The 17,259-nt window shown below is 38.1% G+C and overlaps 1 protein-coding gene across 1 annotated transcript in view; it reads right to left on the bottom strand.

Annotated features, from left to right (window-relative positions):
• The window catches only part of Bcl2 (BCL2 apoptosis regulator), a 170,971-nt gene that overhangs the window by 115,105 nt on the left and 38,607 nt on the right, over positions 1-17,259 (bottom strand). The window lies entirely within an intron of this gene.

The following is a 17,259-nucleotide window of genomic DNA, read 5'->3' as shown; positions in this document are numbered from 1 at the left end:
ACATTCAAATCCATTAGTAATCATTTTCAATGTAAGACTATACTACATTCAGAAAAGGGTTAAAATATCCTGTGATCCCTACCACTATATCACATCAACAGGGGCAGCCTAATTACTGGAGACTTCATGGGAGAGGCTTCTGAATCTTGTTTCCAAACATAAGTGACCAGGGCAAAAATCCCTTCTTACGAACCTAAGCCATTTATAGTCTAAATGGAGTAAGGGGGAAAATATGAGATGGACAATCAAGTCTTTTGTTACAACAATTTGATTATTTTCAACAATTTGATTATCTACACATGAATAATTATCACCAAAATTGCTTGTTTTCAGGAAAATGAGATTTTTATTTGGGATTTCCCAGTATATTAGAAAGATGATTCTCAGTAAACTGTGGGCAAGAAGGAAATAATATACATACTTGTGGCCTTGAGCAACTAACCAGGGGGAAAAAAAAAAGAAAGAAAAAGAGAAAAGAAACCCTCTGGATTTGCACAATTCCAAAAACTGCTGAATGTTTTCTTTCTTTTCCACCCTACTAAGCATTTCTCTCTTATCAAGGAGAATTCATTTTCCACCTGTGTTTTTTACATTCTTGAAACACATATAATGTGTTTTTTTCTGTGTACAAGCTTGTTCATGTTATTTTTTTCTTCAGTCTTTACTTTCAAGAGTCATCATTTGTTTGGAAAGCTCCAGTGTGTCAGAAAACTGCCTTTTATGTCCAGCAAACTCCCAGCTATAGAGAATGTTTGCTTGGGAGATAAAAGGATGCTTGCTTGATTGGTGCTTCTGCTGCTTTTTAACAGTGATGATACAACAAGACTGAACAAAACACAAGCATGCTTAAGACAAAATCATGAGGGCCCCTCTTAGTTGGGGTCATAATTATCACAGAAAGTTTTTATAGTCCAATATTATTTAAAATTTTCAAAAGTTTACATTATAAGTTAATACATGTATTCAAAATACAGATTAAGCAAAGTATACTATGTACAGTGGTCCTGCCCTTCTTCTTCACATGGGATATCAGATTTCAACTAAAACAACATCAGATCTTTAAGTGAATCATTACAAGGCACCATCCTGGTAGCACATGGGTAGACTGCTCCCTGGATCTCTACAACAATGTCTGAAGAGAACATAAAGACAGGCACTAGGTCTTCTAAAGATTACATGGAATGTGGGCAGAGATGAAATGTCAAGAAGCAAGAATGCAAAGCTGCAAAATATGGGTCCTGCCTGTACCTGGTTCTCTTAAAAAAGCACGTGATTGCAAGCTTCTTTCCTACTATGCCCATTTATAAGACAAAGTACAGATAATGGGAAAGGCCTGACAGTTAACACCATCATGTCCCTTTTACCATGGCACAGCTTTGGTGTAAAAGAGCTAAGTGATCCAGGGCTAGATCAGTATTGAGAAGCACATCACCTTCTGTAGTATCATAAATTATAACCAGACCTTTGAGATGGTAATATAGATAAGCTCAATGCAAACCATTACTTCTGTCAAACAGATTGAGTCTGGAGATGTTGCAGCTCACAGCCCCCTTTCTTCTCTAGGGTACCAGTCTGTGTTGCAGGGCTCAAGTGCCACCTCTACCTTCATTTCCCCACACAGCAGAACCTCACAGGACTCACTGCTCTATGTTTCAAATTACGAAGCCACATCTGATTCATTATAAAAGTTTAGGTCTTCACTGATCAAAATAGCCTAATGTAGAATCCCAAAAGTTGAGAATATGGACATCTGCCATCCAGGATAAGAGCTATTTGATTTTAAGAGCTTTTCTCACTTTGCAATAGACTTGTTTAGTAGACCTGAGCGACTCATTTCTTAACTTGTTCTGTCTTGGGTTTTCTCTGTGTACAAAATGTGGGGAGACAATGTCTAACCACCTCCCAGGGATGTTGTGAAAATTGCCTGAGCAATGTTTAAATCACATGGTCTCAAGAAAGCTCACTATATTATAAGGGCATCATTATTACAATTGTCTGTGGTTGAGAGCAGGCATACATGTCAATATTTCTTACCTCCCCCAAAAGAAAGAAAGAAACTGTGTTACTTGGGGAATTTCATGAAATGTCATATTAAAACTTTTAACATTCTAAGAATTAAATTCAGTTAAACATGGCAAGGGGATATACTAACATTTACTAATAGTAATACCACAGTCTACAAGTTAAAAGAATATGATTGCTTATTAATCATATCTATTCTTATGATTAATATATTAATAGAGTCTGTAGTCATATTTTGTTTTAGATTTAATTTAGCCAAGACTATAAAAACACTGTCACCATACACTGGTTGAATTCTTACATTTTTCCAGTTAATAACTCAAGTTATAAAATAATGATAAAATATGCTCAGGCAGTCCACTTCATGAAAAAAAGGAATTAACACAGAATTAACATGTGACTCATTCAAGGGCTACACATACAAAGGTGACAGAGATATATGTATCTATTTTAGGTTCATGCCTGACACCACACATTTGTGAGATGTCTCAGCAGGTCTGCATTAGGGTATATTATTAGAATTATATAGATCTATTAATAGTTTGGGGTCACAAAATATGGTGGACCAACCCATACAAGTCTGCCGTGTCCTGAGCCTCTTCCATACCAGGTCCTAATGAGTCAAGTTAAACATTCACAGAATAAGTGCAGTATTTAATAGTTATGTTCTACATCTATTAAAATCAAATACACATCCACTAAACAAGGTTGATCCAAGATAATCCAGACTGTTTCTATCACTTTCAGATTGTTTTTTATCACTTTCTATCAAATGGAAAAAATTAGGAAAAAGTGAGGTTTTCTTAGGAAGTGAAATTAATTCAATTTTCAAACTGTGTAACTTATTTGGGGATTTTGTCATTCCTGTGTTTTTGTGTTAAATTCTCTTTAATTTTTTAGTAAGAGTAAACAGCTCATTTCTTATACCATAATTTGGCAAAAATAGGAAGTTAGTATCTCTACATTGGTCTTCAAAGTTTACAAAAAAGAAGAGTTTTGAAATCTATAAATTTGGCTAGCCCTACCTCACTCAGCTGATGCTTGCTAAAATCTCTTAAGAAGCAGAGACCTGCATAGCCACTGTTTAATGGGATCAAACATTCATAATAAGGCAGAAAGTATCATTTCAATACATAACACAAGCGGATTTCACAAGGGGCAGGGGATTTAGCTCAGTGGCATAAGCACCTGCCTGGCAAGTTCGAGGTCATAAGTTTGATCCCCAGTACCACCAAAAAAAAAAAGACTACTAATAATGTTTCCAAATTCAGGACCAAAAAGGTATCTAAAAATCAAATGAAATATGGAGTCTTAAGTACTATACAAACAGAATTTATATTGTCATTCTTCAAGTAGGACAAAGTATTTTAACTAAAAATCAGACTGCATAAAAAGGAAGTATCATCCAGTATACACAGTCAGAATAATAAACAATGAGAACACTATTGGCTTTCAGTCCTTAGATCCTATCTGTAGAAGCCATAGGCAAGCATTGAGTCTGCATTTGAGAACAAATAACAGGGAACTGAACTATTTAGGTAAGCTACACAGTTCAGAACTGGCAGGGTGACACATGCTTATAATCCTGTACTCTTGAAAGCTGAGACAAGAGAATTATGAGTTTGAGCTCAGCTTGGGAAAATTAATAAGATGTTATCCCCCCAATAAGAAAATGAAAACAGGGTGTGGAACAGTGCTAATGTGAAGGCCTTGCATTCAATCCCCAGGGCCACCAGCAAGGCCCTGGGGGTTGGCTGTTGAAGTGAGGGAAGAGACAGAGACAGAGACAGAGACAGAGACAGAGACAGAGACAGAGACAGAATGAGCAGGTGTTACTAACCTTGGCATTGGCTGACAGGCTGGGAAGAGGCAAAGGAAAGGGAGATAGAAAGCTAATTTTCTCATGTTTTAATGGGTAGTTAAGGAATGTACCCTGTGGTTAATATAATAAGCAATGAGGGCACTAACTAGAGTTTTTGTTTGAGATGTAAGCAGTATCCTTTAAGTAGGGAGACACCCCCACGGAGGGAAAAGGCTTGGAGAAGAGACAGCTGAATGACAGAAAAACTTCATTACCTTAAAAGGAAAACAAGAGCCAAATGTTTATAAACTGAGAAACAGTAGTCTTATGAGCTTATAGTGTCCCCTCAAAAGATATGTTCAAGTCTTTAGTACCTGAGAATCTGACTTTATTTGGAAATTGGGTTTTTATAGATTTAATTACAATGAGGTCATAGGGTGGCTTTAATCCAGTCTGACTGCCTTCATAGGAAGAGGAAAACACCATATGAAGCTAGAGATGCACAGGGCAAGCCAATGAACGCCAGGGAGGTCAGAGAGCCTTTAGAGCGTGCATGACTCCACTGGCGCTTGATTTTGGATTTGCATCCTTAGGTGCAGAAGATAATACATTCCTGATGTTTTATGCCACCTACTTATGGTACTTAGTCACAGCAACCCCAGAAGACCAAACAAATAATGTACCTATATTAGAGTTACAACAATAATCACCCAAAGACCTTTAAAAGAGGGTCAGAGAGTAAAAAGTATTGTCTCTGGAAAGTGAGTGTAAGGGAGGCCTGAGCTACTTGACTTTTTAACCACACACAGGTGTTACTCTGATCTTTTAAAACATACAAATGAAAAACTCAGATGGTATTATCAGAAAAAACTGATGGGCTCCTTCCATAGCTGATGATGTACTCTGTGAATTGACAGTCACCTCCTCCATCTGTCTCCCAGTTCCTTAGCATTGTCCCAGTCCCAGGGAGAATGGAGCTGAACTAGCAGGACACTTGCCTGGTCCTTGACGTAGGCTAATGCCTGTGCATGTGTAGCCTCACATGCCTGCCGTCTCCATCTCAAATCAAACATAAATTATTTTCGAACTTTTTGTGGATTTGTATGATGGTGATCTCCTCTATTAACTTGGTAGATTAAGAACTGACTATAATGAACTCCAAGAAATGGCAGAGAGCTCATCACTGGCTTCCTTTGTAGATTGAAATTGTAAAACAGTGCCCAGCAAAGATTTCAGTAATTTGGTTATCCATTTTCAGAAAACCACACAATAGCACTTCATCACAAACGTTTGCTCATCACATTTACTGAACCCACAAAAAGAAATTCTAAGTGCTCTCCCGTGGCCTGGGTCAAGGGTCTCTACTGTGTAAGACAGGCTGTGACTCTCCTGGCTGTCAGAAGTCGCATGCCTTTTGCTCATTCTAAGAAGAAAGCTCACATTGAACTCAGAAGTTATTAATGTTGTGGCAAAATGTTGTCACCTCCCACATGAACAGGCCTATTGATGACTGTGGGGATCTAGTGTAAAGGCCTCGGGCCCCAGCAGGGAGGTCCTCAGGGTAGCATATTAGTGTCCTTAGCATGACCCATAGCAATGCAGTGTCCTTAGCATAGCCCAGAGAGAAAAACAGCATGCAAAAAACAAACGTGAGTATAGAAAGAGCTTTGCAGAGGGCTGTTTGCACACAGCTCCCTGGCAGCTGGGAAGCACCTTGCCATTTGTTGGTGCTGACTCAGTGCCAGGTGGGTGAAACCTGAATGAAATGCCTAACAGCTATCACATGGATGAACACACAGGAAGCAGAACAAAAGAGCACATTTTATCAGCACTAGAATCCTGATTGCAGTCATTGCCCAAGGGAAACCATTTGTTTTTATTTTCACCCAGCCCTTGTTTTCCCTAGGTAATACCTCCCAGCCATCCAGGTGACTAGTCTGCCTGCTTGGTTTTCAGACCACTAGACACAGCCAGTGTTTTCCTAGTCACCCCCCAAAGAATGGCCAAACCAGGTGGGAATTGTGCCAAGAGGAAAGCGAGTCATAATTCAAGAGTCTCCTGTTTGTATAAATCTCTGTTGAACAGATAAAAATTTAAATGATTAGAGTTTTACTAGGTGCCCTTTAATAGAACTCTCCCTCTGGTCCCGCATACATTAGAAATCATGGACCCATTTATAGCTGACTATATTCAGTTGCACACATCTGCTTTCTAATTGTTTCAGTTACCACTCTCCACAGCTGGTCTTTCCTTTCTTGCTTTGAAAACATCACCTCTTAACATACTGTGATGAAGACCAAACCCTTAGACTCAGATTTTCCAGAAACCTGATATATTAGTTGTGCTTTGAATATGCCTAGCTACATCTCATCTGCTATTTTTCTTGGTAACATTATCACTGTCATAAACAAATTCTATATTTTTAGTGAAGGTATCCATTGAATAATCCTAACACATTTTTCACCATAGTACATAAACATGAAAGATCTAATTTTTCTCATCCCTTACACACACACACACACACACACACACACACACACACGCACACACGCACGCACATACAGAGCAATGTGTCATCTGGAGACAGTGCCAGAATTCCCAAGCAACATAACTGAAAACATGCCAATACCCTTTGAATCTCCAAGTTCTGAATTGATTATGCAGATTGCTTCAGAGATACGTATTTTAAGGCTTCAAGATCTCATTTTATCAAAAGAGCTTTTAGTGGCTACTAGTCTACAGATTTTCTTACACAGCAAGGGCACTTATGTCAGGAGCTGCCCTATTCAGGAGCCAGGCTCATCTTAATCCACAGGGCTGGAAGTTGGCACAGAACAAAAATGAGGCCAGGACAGCTCCTTAATCCCAAGAAATGAACATTACTCAAAATCTTAAGTCAGGCTTATAATGAGTGAGAGTCCTCAGTGTATAACAAACTCACTAGGAAAAAGGTAACCTTGAAGATGTCAAGTCATTTGATCTTAAACTAAAAAAGAAAAGAAGGAATAGACCAAGTGCCTATATCTATTCTCATTCCCCAGGCATAGGATGGGAGTCGATGAGGTGCGAGAAATAACAGGAACAATCACTGCTTAAATAAGAGGAGAAAAAATGAAGATGAAAAACAAATATGAGCTGTATTGAGGGGGTCAAAACCAAGAAGAAAAGATCTTTTGATAACAAAGGTATTACATAATACAGACCCCATAACATATAAAACACTTTGCACTATAAATCACTTCTTCACAAAGAATTAGAAGCAGCAGAACAAACATGAAAATCAATTAAGGTCCAGAGAAGGACTCCATTCTCCCTCAAGGGGCTTCATCTTAGCCAAACACTGGCTGACTCACATAGGTACTGTCAGGGTATTTTTTATTATCACTTGAACTTGTCTGTTCGCAGAGCGGTTTTCCAATTTTAGTGTGCAAAGAAAGGTTAAATAGGAGGAGTAGAATGTTCTTCCACTTAGAAAACAATCTAATCCATCTCAGCACCTACAGCTCACCAGGCCTCCTGTTGGCGCACGTATTTCTGAAGAGCCAGCTACCAGATGTGAGTGAGAGAAAATATTGTCCCTGCCTCTGAGGGGCATAATAGCACCATACCAACAGCTCCCATCCAGAACAAGAAAGATATGGAGAACCCAGCACATGCTTGGCTCATAGGAAGAACCAAAAAAATATTCACCAAAGGAATAGGGAGCAAGAAATATTTCTCTAACACAAAGTGATAAATTACCAAGCCAAAGTGCTCCTTTCATTAGCCACCAGAGAGCTGGGTAGGGCAGCTTTGCCTCATGTAGGACAGCACAATATGTATTTGTCAAATGAGTAAGAGAAAGAGATGACTCTGAAACTTGCAGAGACATAAAAACATTCTTGAGGGGTAAATCAGATTTTTATTATACTACCTATGCCATTGCAGGAAGGTAACAATAAATTTTTTGAAAAATAAAAATGTCTCATTTCTCCACATAAAACTGGATTTTTATAATATTGGATTTATGTAAAGATGAGAGCATACCTACTTATTTTCCTTTGACTAAAAAGTATGAGTACTTTGTATAAAGTTCAAAATAAAGGAAAATAATCAGAAATGCTAAGGATATTTGATAACAAATTGAATCCTTGCTAATTCACCTTCTAAGAAAATGCAAATGGTTGGCAAAAAAATTTTTTTTTAAATTAGAGGTATATACTTATACCAGGGTCACAACTCAATCTCTTGTTAAGAGTAAATAAGATTTCTGACCAAATTAGGTCTCCTAGGGCCTCTGGAGCAGCACTTCTGCACTTCCTGAAAGGACACATGAGTGGCTATTTTGGTGAGCCTGTAGCTGGTTAGTTTATCCTCTCAGCACATGGGCAGGCCAGTGGATTAGGGACCTCAGTTCTAACCAGTCAGCCATCTCATTATGCTACAAGCTGCTCACTATAGTCCAGAGGGTACGACAAGAAAGTCCTGGGGACAGGCAAACACTCACAACTACGAAAGTGCTGTCCACGGCTATAGGTCAAGTGATATCTTATCATTGAAGAAGGGAAAAGTACATCAGAATTTGACAGAAGAACAAGCACCAAACTGTTGTCCCCAAATAAAAAAAACTCAGATCAACTGGGAATATAAAAATGTTATTTAGAACTTCTGTTCTAGGGTGTTTAATACAAAGGAGAGATTGTTGTGCCAGGGAACAAAGTGATCCAATATTCACAGAGCCAGAATTCTCTCACTGCACATTTTGTTTCCAAAACACTGAAGAATACAGCAAGATTTTTAGCAGGCTAAAGAAGATACTTCTGGAAACAAGAGAGGAGATAACTGAAATCTTCCACAGAGGGCTGAAATCCTTTCAAAAAAACTTGGTTGTTAAGTAAGCATCAGTATTTTGGGGCAGCCAGTATGGATGGTAAGCTGATCTCTTTCCAAATATGGGAAACAGGTAAGGGGGGGTGACATTTTAAAACCACAGAGTATTCTAGTAACATTCAGGAAAGTAAGGCGCCTCAAGCACTGTTTAAGAATTAACCCCTGGGACCCAGGATATCAAGCAGCCCAGTGGAATTTTACTTTCACTGGGATTGTTGCCAGAAAGGAACAAGCAGAGCTCCTTGACTTTATAGGTTGAAGACCTGTCTTGTAATCTGTAGGTGCATCAGGCCATAATGAGACATCTTTTACAACGTGGGAGCTGGGAACAGCAGGATGATTAAAAAGTGACCACTTTCTCTTGAATGTTCCTCATATTCAACTGCATTCAGAATGCAGACCCAAAGACGGCAACCAAAAGAAAGCTCATATAGTAATACATCTCTATTATTTGCAAATAATTAGTTTTTACTTTTGCATAGAAAACAATCACATCACTGTTCTTTGTATCCTGCCCTCCCCACTCTACTGGACTCATGTTCTGGAAGGAAAGGCAATGTGGCTAGAGATCCTATACTTCGGAATCAAATTCACTCCATCTAATTGTGGCCCCAGTACACTTCGCGATCAGTGTGGAGTTACTGGACCTCTTTCCAACTCAACTGGAATCCAGATGCCCACCTTTAGCACTTTTGATACCTTGTAAACTATGTATGCAATAATTTGAGTAAAATGTTCAGCATCTAGCATGTCCTGCCAGTAGGCAGTATGGTGTTATGTTCAAGGATCATGCCTTGCCCGTCTTTGCAACCTTCTACTGCACTTGCATATAGTTTAGCCTCGTGTTAAATTTAACAAGTTTTCTTTCATCTAGTTCTTCTTAGTATGTTCTCTGCTTTTGCCCCTAATCTCTGTCTGGCACTATATCAGAATGCTTCAAATTAGTCACAATTGACATTCTATAAACTTCCCGGTAAAACAAGACACTTGTGCTCCAAGTGTTATTTGATCAACTGCAACAGTGGCAAAATTAACTATAAGATGACCTTACATACTGGCCCACTGCATCTCCTTTTCCTGGAAGTTCAAAGGGCCCTAGTTAAAATTAAGTATACAAAGGAGATACTTTAAAAAGTATCAAACAAGTATAGGAAAGAACAACAGAGATAAAAATCTGGAAATTAAGGTTAAATTCACAGCTCTGTCTCCAAAGTATTGATGTTTGTGAAGCGTGCACATAATATGAAACATTTGTAAGAAGTTAAAATCATGACAACTAAAGCTTCAATAGCAACAGAAACTGACACAACAGAAAATTTTACATCCAGTCAGTAAAACTATTACTTTGCATTGTTCCTCCTGATATGGTAGATGAGAAGACAGAGCCACTGATGAACGGCTCCTATAGCCAATTCCACACCCACATCTCTTATTTCTCCCAACTCATTTGGGCAAAAAGATTTATTCCAGGGCACTCCCACGTGGAGAGCAATTATCCTCTTAAATCCTCTCAGATAGTGGAAGAGGAAAAAAGTAAGGCAGGTTCTGAGATGTGGCAATGGAAGAGGATGCCATTGCTTACAGGACAAGAGCAACAATGTCCACAAAGCAAAACACACAGAGGTAGGGTAAGGAGTCAAAACATGGTTTGAAAAAAGGTTCAAGATGAAGCAAGGCATCAGGGTCCTTGAGGAGCTGAGAGCAGAAGCTGCCAGGCACTCACAGCACTCCAGGTGGCTCCAGCCAGAGTTCCGGACCTTTTCAGCTCCAATCAAAATAAACAGCGATGCAATCAAAAATGAGCACTCAAGCATGACCAGCAGGGCACCCTACTTAGGTTGTGCTGAGTGTGGGGTGAGCGGGCAGGGCCATGGTGGCAAGAAGAATGCAAAAGAAACAGAAGAAAGGGCTCCATTCTCATGGTACTATTAAAGGATTGGATAGAGAACATAATAACACAACTGAATACCAGACACTTTCCTATTTTGTCCCATTTGATCTTCCTGGGATCCCATAACCTTAGAATGTAGCCATTACTAACTCATTTAAAAATTTCATCCAAGATTACAGAATTGTTAGAGATGAAGCCAGGGCAATTGGGTCAATAAACTCCAGAATCCTTTTTTCCTAAGCCATCTTTGCTAATTTTCCTTTTGAAACAACCGCACACTGACAGAGGAGGATTTTATAGTCTAGGAGTAGGGAAGGTCAGTCTGACTATGACTCAAACCCTAGAGGCTATAAAAGAAAAAACTTGATAAATCTGATTACATGTAAATAAAAGTTTTATGCATGGAAAAAAGCACCATGAACAAAGACAAAAGATAATGACAAACCAGAGGAACTATTTGGAACATAAATCACAGACAAAAGGTTGGTGTCCTTAATACATAAGGAATGCCTATAAATCAGTAAGACCCATACTCAGCTAATAGAAAACCAAAATAGTCCATAAATATGTTAAAAGATATTTTACTCACAATAAATGTAGATTAATCATATTAAAACAACAAACGCCAAAATGCTTTTGCATCCACAAAACAAAGACACAATAAGGAAAAAGGCAGCCACAGAAATTACTCATGAAAGAATAAATGGCTTCACACACTAGGAAGGACAATCCAACATTACCTATCAAAACTATAAATACATTTATGCTTTGAGTCAAAATCCCAATTTCAGAATTTTATCATGCAGATAACCTCCTAAGTGTACAAAACGTTGGCTCTGAGAAGCAACTTTCCCCACCATTGTTTGTACTAGCAAAAGTTTGTACAAAAGCTAAATAAGAGGACACTGATAGATAAATTATGGTATCTCCCTATAATGGCCTATTATTTAAGCATAAAGGAAAAGAGGAAGCTCTTAATACATTGATATAGAACAAGCCCCAAGGTATACTGTTAGGCAAACAAAGTAATAAAAATAGCAAGCAGAATATGTCATCACAAATGGAAAAAGAAACAAACCATAAAGTGTCTGCATACACACTTGCATGAACCCCTAGAATGATACACAAGAAACTGGTAACTGTACTTGATTCTAGGAAGAAGGGAATGGCTGGGATGCAAGGTCAAGAAGATCTGCTTCTCACTATATTGTATACTGTTTGTATCCTTTGTGCTTTATGATATGTGCTCTCCAGGGCACATGCCTGTAATCCCAAGTACTTGGGAGACTGGGAGGAGAGGAGCAGGGGGAGCGAGATATACTATTCAGAAGAATAGTACATGCAAAGATCAGGGTGTGGATGTGCTCTGTGTGCCCCAAGGTAGCCTGATGTGGCTGGAGTATAGCTGGAGAGAAAGTAAGAGGCATGGCTAAACCATGGAGCACTCACAACACTTTCTCTGTTGTGGTTTTGGCAGCCAATGGAACATTTTAGGCAGCGGAATTTTATAATTGAACAGATTTTTCCAGAAAATTCCTTAGGCCACAGTCTAGAAGACAGGTGGCAAAGAAGGAAAAACTGGGTAGCAGAGATCGTTACAGCAACTCCCAGAAGAAATGATAAGGTCATGAACGGAGACTGGAAGTGGACAAAACAAGAGGAAGGATTTGGAAGGCACAAAGGAGATCTCCCTGGTCACCCAGGTCGTGAGACAGAAAATGACATCAAGGGTAAACCTGAGGTCAGTTTGGAGGACTGTGCTGTAATTCTGAAGCAAGGAGTTCAGGCAGAGGAATTGCCTGGATGACAGGTTAAGTCCTGGATTTGTTGAGGTTCCTTCGTCTCACAGGTGATCAGTAAAGTGTTGGTGCCCAAATTTCAGATGAAGGACCAGAGTCTGAAATGCAGCCTTAGGAGGTATCAGACAAGTCTTTAACACTTAAAGCATGTGGTCCAAGCAAGAGTCTTTAGAGCAGGCAGGCATGTCCTGTGGTGCAGTAGATCCCTGCCTCGTTCCTCCTTCCTCTCTCCTGTTCTGCTTCCCTCCTCCACTCTGCCTTCCACTTCTATCTCTTCCCACCTCTTCCTTTTCTTCTGAAAATATAATAGCAGTCTTATATGAAGTTTCTTTGAATACTTCATATGAAGTAACCCATTTCTGACCCATTTTAGCTGATCAGTGGCAATTTTGTCTTTCTTCATATATAATATAATCCACCAGAAACTTGTTATGATTGTGTAGGAACATCTTCATACCACTGTGAGCTCCAAGAAGACCTTATTTTTTCCAGCAAAAGAGAAATTTCCATCTTGCCAGTTGAAAAGAGAGAAGTTGCTGTATTTCTGCCTAGAGTGTGTTGTCTAGGAGCATTCTGTGGTTCCTTTACAAATGAAGGTATTAAGCAAAATCAACTCCCACTTATGATTCAGTTATGAAAGAGACCTTCGAAGTAATATTTTCTTCCAGAAAAAAAAATCACGTTTAAGCAAGATTTCTGGAACAATTTAGCAAGTAGGGTCTGGAGCCAGCGTTTAAGAGAGCCAGCTTTCTTACTCCCCTGCCACAATGACCCTGACCGCCTCTCAGCTGCAGTTTCCTCACCTATAAAACTGGGATTAACTGCTGGTCCATCTCCAAATCTTCTTCTGGCTGTAAAGTTTTGCAAGTTTAGTTTTGGGAAGGGACTGTAATTGGTTTCATTAAAGTGCGGAAGATTTCAAGAATTCAAAACCACCATTAGACATTCAGGGCAATTTCATTTTAGAAATTGATTTCTTAACTGGGTAACAGAAATGGTATCATTGTTATTAGTCACAAGGTTGCTGCAATGTCAAGTATATTTATCCCACAGGGAAATTTCTACTATTATAAGGCAGCAGATGTGCTCAGTTTTCAAATTTTATATTTGCCAAAGAATCCATCTCTTTGTCTGGTCTGAAGAAATCACAGGTGGGGACTCACAGGAGAGAGAAAATGGCAATAAGCTATGGAGTGATCAGCTATGTAAACGACAGGCTTATGTTTTAAGAATGTGAAACAGAAAGATGGGGCTACCAGAAAAAGGACAATGTACTTTTCCCACTTGTAGAGATTATATGATAATGCAAATAACAGGCCCTATGACTTCTTTCTGTTAGGGACCAGATGAATTCAGTTATGATAGCAAAGCTGCAGTCATTAAAAATAGCCACAGGGATTTTCATCTAAGGCTACATACAAAGAATAATAGCAAGTAAAAAGTGGTCATTTTTATCTAAAACAACAGGCTTTTTTTCCCATTATGTTAGTCAAATTGATTTCACTAGAATGTGTGTACTTTTAGTAAATGGCAACATATGTCAGAAGTTAATTGACTTAAAATATTGTGCCTCTAAAGATGTCATGTAATGTACCCCTATAAATCAAAACCTGATTAGATTAATTTGGAAAGCATTATTTTTGAAAAATAATTTTAGCTGGAATAAGATTTCAGTAAACATGTGAAGGAGAATATTAGATATCTTTCAAAATTTGTAGCAGAATCACTATTAATAACAGCAATATAGAAGTCTGCTAATTTACTAGAAACCAAATAAATGGAGGACAAAATGCTGATAAACTCTTGCATTTAGGCTTCTATTTTTGAAATATATATAAATATAATATTATATATACATATCTATAAGAATTTCTCTTTCAAAATATTCATCATAACATCACTTAAAATAAAAGGGAAAAACTAAACTATAAGCTGAAATAGCTATTTCACTTAACATTTTCAAATATTTTAAAAAAGCTGATACTGCTGCTGGGACTTATAACCATTAACTTCTCTCCAGGGCAACTTGACAAAATCAATCAAAGTGATTATTTTTGGTCTTCCCACTTTGGGTCACAGTAATTCCATTTCAATTCACTGCATCACTGTCAATTTCAAGAAAAATGGAGACTAACCTAAATATCTATCAGCAAGACACTGGGTGTAAGCCACAGAAGAATGATACAAGGCAGCTTTACCAAAGAAAGAAGATGCTCTCAACTTACTAATGCAATGAATTTCAAAATGTATTTAAAAGATAACTTCAGAATGTATATTTCCTATACTGCATAAAAAGGGGGAACATAGGTATACATCCACATGCATACACCCATGTGCATATGTATGTCTATACATAAGTATAAATACATATACACACAGATGACACTGGCAATGTAGATTTTGAGAAAGGAAACAAGTGTCTGAAGACAATAAGAAGAAAAAGATTTCACACCTTTTGGGACCTTATGAACTCTGAAAATTATGGACATGTTACTTATTCAAAAAATAACATGAATTAAGAAATGTGACTAATACATTGTTTATTGGTAAGCAATAAATTCACACATGGAAGTACTATCTTTTAATAAGAACCCAAAGGACCGTATTTTTTAAACTCTAAAACATTTAAGCCTTAATTTCTTAAAATTATATGATTAAAGCTGTGAAGAATAAGAGTGAGGTACTCTTGTTCTTTCCCAGTCTCTTTGACTTCTTATAAAATAATAAATCAAATATAACAGTTTGGAGTAAAACCAATTAAAAGGACATAAATCACCATTAACCCCTTCCTTAGATGAATGACAGACACATGTTCTAATTAACACCAAGTCACATTGTGTAGACAGCAGTTAGCAATGGAAATGAACAGATGGCAAAAACACATATGAGGTGTTACAGAGCAAGACAGAAAACATCATCTGACACCGGAAACTTCAAGCTGCTGAAGAAAATTGTACCTGAATAGAAATGGCTCTAGGTGAACCCACCTATGCAACTTTCTCTAGTTTTAGGTGATGGGGTTTTGACGTTTTCTCTATTCAGTCCATGCAAGGCAATGCTATTCCAAACACAGCCTTTCTGCATCTGCAAATGCACTCACCATCCAACCACCTTAGGATAAGAAAGATTTCCTAACACTAGGCAATGAATGGCTCAGTTAATTCAAACCAATCTAGCATTTAGGTTCAACAAAAGGTTTTGGGTACCACCTCTGAGTTAGATGTAACAAGAGCTAGAACTACATACAGGCTTATGCTTTAACAACCATCCCTTTTCTTTCCTCTGATACAAAGATTTATGACAAGAGGTAGAGAAAAGGGGCAAAGATACCAGCAGAGTTGATGAAAGCCTCCTATGATCCACCGAGCAGATATCGAGAAGGGTTGGCTTCCAGCTCTTCTTTGCTAAAAGGCGCACTAGAGTGGGGAGGAACAGGGTGTTTCCTCTGGCTTTTAAGTTCCTCTCATTTGTAGGCTGTTCTCTGTGGAAACAAGGATGCCACAGGCTGTTGCAGTTTTCCTAACGAAACCATTGGCAAGGAACCAGGAACGGACTCCACACGTAAGAAACATCAGCACAGCTGGCAGACGTTCTTTCTGTCTGTCCCCAGTGACTTAGGCTGAAGAGACTGCACATTTCAGGCAAGATGCCCTCCCAAGAGTGGTGATGCAATCCAGAAGAAAAAAATCTGTTCAAAATCCCAAACCAGGCTCTGGTGTCTGCCAATTCAGAACCACAGAGATTGGGGCTGAAATGCTGGCCATTAGAAAAGGGATGCTAAATGTAAACATATTTAACATCAACAGACACTTAATATTCTTGTGTCTTTGATTTTACCTACACAGAGCACTTTTAAATGTACATTCTATGGTAACAGCTGTATCAAAACTAAATCTTAGCATAATCATCAAATATAGTTCTTGCTTTTTATAATAAAAGCTGCAAAGTTTTTGTTTGATTTTTTGAACTCTAAATAACTATTCAAAAAAGACAGAGGGCTATGTCAATAACATTTAAGGTTGAGAATTATAATTACAAATAGTGCAATCTAAATTTGTGGATTTGAACTGGTATTTAAATTTGTGGATTTAGAAGGGATATAAGATGTGTGTATTATATGGTTTATATATGTTCACACACAGCAAATGTAAGTATATATTTTATACAAACCTGGCAAGAATTCAAACTTTATTCTCTATTTGAGACAGCAGACTCCTCTGGATGGAGATATTTTTAAATATAAAAACTAATTATGTTATCTCACTGCAAATAAATTCAATTTCTATTTCTGAGGCAACTTCTGTTGTACATCTCTTTGTATTATGGCTTGTTTACAATCTAGACTAAAAGCATAGGAAAGACAGAGCTCAAATAAGAGTAAAATTTCTAAACTTTTCAGATGGTTTGGTAACAAAGAAACATTTCCATAGTGATATGCGGCATACATCAAAATTAAGTCCATTTTCTATGGAAGGATAATCCTTAAATTGCAAATTTTTAGACAAAATGTGCAAAGAAGGACACATGAAGAGCAAGCTAATACCGGTCAGGATGCTTTCTCTCAGATTTCCCAGCAAAACAAAACAACCCATGCACATGGAAATTGCATCATACAAACTTTTCAGAACAAAACTTGGGTCTTCCCCTGTGTTAGCCTACTATGAACTTCCAAAGCCACTCAGGATTGAACCTCAGAATCCAGATATACAATACACAAAAGACAACTCTTTCTTCTAACCTCTCCTGGCTTCTTTAAAAGGGCACCATTCACAATGACGTCAAGGAAAGCAAATAAGCAACTACAATTTATGCTTACCAGTTGGGGTGGTTAAGGTCAAAGGCATGGTAAATATTTGCAAATCATACATCAGATAAGG

Source organism: Cavia porcellus, unplaced genomic scaffold (genome assembly GCF_034190915.1).
Source record: "Cavia porcellus strain 051 isolate PalLab524CR breed Dunkin Hartley unplaced genomic scaffold, mCavPor4.1 scaffold_20, whole genome shotgun sequence".
Classification (NCBI taxonomy): Eukaryota; Metazoa; Chordata; class Mammalia; order Rodentia; family Caviidae; genus Cavia; species Cavia porcellus.
This window is presented reverse-complemented; position numbering and strand designations above follow the sequence as displayed.